The sequence below is a fragment of the Bicyclus anynana genome, chromosome 18, assembly GCF_947172395.1.
Source record: "Bicyclus anynana chromosome 18, ilBicAnyn1.1, whole genome shotgun sequence".
Classification (NCBI taxonomy): Eukaryota; Metazoa; Arthropoda; class Insecta; order Lepidoptera; family Nymphalidae; genus Bicyclus; species Bicyclus anynana.
The window spans coordinates 8,297,793-8,302,108 of record NC_069100.1 but is presented as its reverse complement, the minus strand read 5'-3'; the positions used below and the strand labels follow the sequence as shown (position 1 = coordinate 8,302,108).

At 34.5% G+C, this 4,316-nt stretch overlaps 1 protein-coding gene across 1 annotated transcript in view; it reads right to left on the bottom strand.

The window, feature by feature from the left end:
- Positions 1–3,436, bottom strand: part of LOC112048273 (neural/ectodermal development factor IMP-L2) — a 33,176-nt gene extending 29,740 nt beyond the window's left edge. The window contains exon 1 of the mRNA XM_024085751.2: positions 3,306–3,436. The gene's annotated coding sequence lies outside the window, so the exon portion shown is untranslated. The remainder of the gene's footprint in view (positions 1–3,305) is intronic.
- Between the last annotated feature and the right edge of the window lie 880 nt (positions 3,437–4,316).

The window sequence follows — 4,316 nt, the reverse complement described above, 5'->3', positions numbered from 1 at the left end:
TTTTCGAATCACTGCTGAGCTCGAGTTTCCTATTAGAATGAGAGGGGTTAAGTCAAAAAGTCCACCACGCTGGATTGGCGGATTGGCAGACTTCACACACGTAAAGAATTAAGAAAATTCTCTGGTGTGCAGGTTTCCTCACGATGTTTTCCTTCACCGTTTGAGACACGTGATATTTAATTATTAAAATGCATATAACTGAAAAGTAGAAGGTGCGTGCCCCGGACCGTATTCGAACCTACACCCTCCGGAATCAGAGGCAGAGGTCATATCCACATATCACGGCTCATCAGTTCTCTACCTACACTAATATGTGTCCTATATCTTTATATTTGAGCACGTTAAGCCGTCGGTTCCGACTTATTTTATCTACCGTGGTTCCGATCATTAATCATTATCATTAACAGCTGATAGTGATCATTAATAAGCCTATCATTATTACACAAATCATGCTCGTATTTGAGCAGTAAGGTGGGTTTTAACTCAATATCTCCTCGGAGACCGTTAAAATAGACTGATAATAAAAAAATCCTTATCTTTATCTATATAGACATATCTATACAAATAAATAAAATTGAAGTGTCTGTTAGTAATTTTTCAATAAATGATAAGTCACAAAATGCATATGAAACTTTCAAAAATCAATTTTTACATTTTTTAGCTGGCGCCACGCTAGCAATGTGGATTAGCAGACTTCACACACGCAGAGAATTAAGAAAATTCTATGGTATGCAGGTTTCCTCACGATGTTTTTCTTTCACCGTTTGAGACACGTGATATTTAATTTCTTAAAATGCACACAACTGAAAAGTTGGAGGTGCATGCCCCGGACCGGATTCGAACCCACACCCTCCGGAATTTGAGGCAGAGGTCATATACACAGGGCTAACGGCGGGTATAACATTAGTAAGGATAAATAATTACTACCTCACTGCAGTTCTCTAGTCCTGAAATTCATGTTGAAAATTGCGTTATTCTGATGACCTAAAATCATTTAAATTTCAAAATATAAATTGTCATTTCCTGTCCTGGTTAATACCGCTTAGATAGTGAAATAATGATCACTTTACTCGTCTTTCTATGTAGTCTGCAATTTTGCAACTTGGTATTGTTATGATTAGCAAGGGTTTTTAATAATGTTCCCAATAAGTTTCCAAGTAATATCGTCCATATGTCAGCGTAATTTGTCATTTTATACGAGGTAAATAAATAATGTAGGTATGTACTATGCAGTTATGATATTTCAGGAAGACGATTTGGTAGTAGAGTGGTAGAATGTGTTAGAAGTTTATAAAGGTTGGCAACCCTAGTATTATCAAAATTGACAAGGTAATTGGCCCAGTTGGGCTAGTGACCTATTACGGTAATTTGCCTATGACATTCAACTTCGTTTTAGCACTTTACCTTCGATGTATACACGTATTTCCTGTGCTTTAGGTGTATAAGGGTCAAAACTCATTGTTACGGAAACTACCTCTGCTTTGCCTCGCTAACTATATGGTATACTACTATACGTATCTCACTTTCAAAAAACTGAAGCAGACTTACAAAATTAATGGCGGTCGGTCTGTCTTCATAAGTGCATCTGTGTGTGTGTCGGCATATACGTATTATGCGAACTAGCAGAAGGGGGGTGCGTCACTTTTTTGTTCAGGAGACGGTGTCTGATTTTTTTATTACGTCTATGCTCATAAATATAAAATTCTCGTGTCACAGTGCTAGTTGGCATACTCCTCCAAAACGGCTTGACCGATTTCGATGATTGTTTTAGGTAGATCTGAAGTTGTTATTTACTTTTAAGCTAAGACCATCATGGCCATAGACATAGACAGCGTTATGACTCGTATTTAAAAAAAAATATTATTAAAAATTTCGTGTATTCATGTCTCAAAAAACATAATATTTTTTTCGCTAATGAACAATTTAGGAATTTTTAAAAAAAGTGTCAACTAGCTTAATAATAAATAAACACATAACTTCAGATGACCCGTTAGCACGTTTGAGTTTTGACCGCGATAAAAAATACTACAGCTATTTATTATTTGTATAAGAATTTATAATCACCTTATAACTCATTAAGTACCAATTTATTACATGTTTTTGTAATTATAAACATCGTAATAAAAATAATGTTAAAGGTCTCTAAATTAATAACTATAGTACGCTTAGTATTCACTAGCGGACGCCCGCGACTTCGTCCGCGTGAAAGTCGTTGTAAACTTTCAACTACCCCTATCCTACCACTACCCTACCCCTACCCTACCCTACCCCTGCCCTACCCCTACCCTTTTGTTTCTATAAAGAACATACAGACAGACAGACAGACAGACAGACAAAAATTTTACTGATTGCATTTTTGTCATCAGTATCGATCACTAATCACCCCCTGATAGTTATTTTGGAAATATATTTCATGTACAGAATTGACCTCTCTACAGATTTATTATAAGTATAGATTAAAAGGGCTCGTAAGTTTAACGTAGTGATTATTTAGTTCTACCGGACGCCCGCGACTTTGTCCGCCCTTAGACCTCCTTAATCCGGCCCTCTTGCAAAATCCGTTCTTAGTGGACGTATACTAAGTGTAAACTACCTCCCTGCCAAATTTCATCTTTGTACGTCAAGTGGTTTTCGAGCTTTCGCATTTATATTTTAAGATATACCTAGTACTCGTAAGGACGTACGTTTCGTCGTAAGGATTTTTTTTATTTGTCTTCAAGGAACAGGCAAAGATATGTGTCCATACAGCCTGTCCAATCGTGTTGAATTCTAAAGTAAATTCTATAATAATACTACTACACTTTGATCTTAGCCAAAAGGCCGAGAAGCGAATAAAGAAACAAAGCCCTGCTTTTTCTTATGGCAAAGATGTAGAAACTCATTTTAGTCAATAGTTTTATAATGCCCCATAATAAAAATATAGTTATCTATGGTATTTAAGAAAATGAAAAGAAAAAATTAAGGTAACATACGTGGGTATTAAAAATTTGTTAGAAATACTTTAAATTCAAAAAATAAAATTAGAAATAAAAAATAAAAGCTCAAAAATTAATCGAACTGTCATAATAAAAAATATAGTTTTAAACAGCGTTCTAAATTCGAAACCAAACTAAATAAGTAATAAAATCTTCTATTTTAAAACGCACAGAAAGTAGGTAAGTACGCAAAACGAATAAAATTTCAAAAGTGTGGTCATAAAAAGGATATAAAACTCTCGCAAATTGCAATCATAATATGTTAAACTTATAAAATGCATTAACAGTAACCTTAAAATAATATTATAAAGTAGTATAATATTTCCTTACCGGAACTGGTTCGGAGCTTGAAGACACTCGGCACTCACAAATAGTTTTACTACAATAATATTTAATGCTCGATTACGCTACCTTTTAATCGAATTCCAATAATGCAGAATAATCGAAAATGAATTAGGCCTGCAATTGCGCTTCTGTCATTATTATCGATATTGTATCGTAATATTTAAGAACAATATCGACATTATCGACATTATTAAATCTTATAAATTTGAAGCATAACCGCGACTGAACGGGAACGGGAGTATTAGTCAAATTAAAAAATATCGCAAACATATATATAAAAGACCGGCCAAGTGCGAGTCGGACTCGTGCACCGAGGATTTCGAAACCTGGGCGGCTATTCTGTAACGATGTTTACAACTCACAAGTCCGAGATTGGAATTGATGTCAATCTTTCTCTGTACACGATACTATAGAAAGATAGTGGTGAATTCGAAACTTGCATTAGCGAATTATACAAAACATCGTTTAAGAAAAGATCTCCTGTCGGTAAAAGTTATGGTTATTTTATTGCTAAATGTTGACGTTGCATATTTCAAGATTCACAGTTCACGGGAAGTACCCTGTAGGTTTTGATTTCCTTGCAAGATGCCAGTTCCAAAATATGCGGCTTAAATTTTGTTGCAATTTAAATGTATTGTAGACAAGAGTATTTGATATGAATTTCAATTTAATAACTCTACGCATAAATGAGGAAAAGGAAAAAGGTTTAAAATTATTATAACTATTTTTATTTTATGATGTGATTAAAACTTTACGGTTTCCGCAATTTTTCCTTTATCTATGTTATACGAAATTGCTTCGTACGTAGTTTATGGGAAGTACCCTATAGGTTTTGATTATTTTGCGAGTGTCAAAAATTTGCAACATAAACGGCTATATCTTTTATTTGTGAAGGCTTAGAAGTTTGATTATTTCACAGCTCTTAGGGACAGTATAGCTGAGTATTTGATATGAATTTCAATTTGATACCTCCATGCGTTCCTGAGAAAAAGGGTC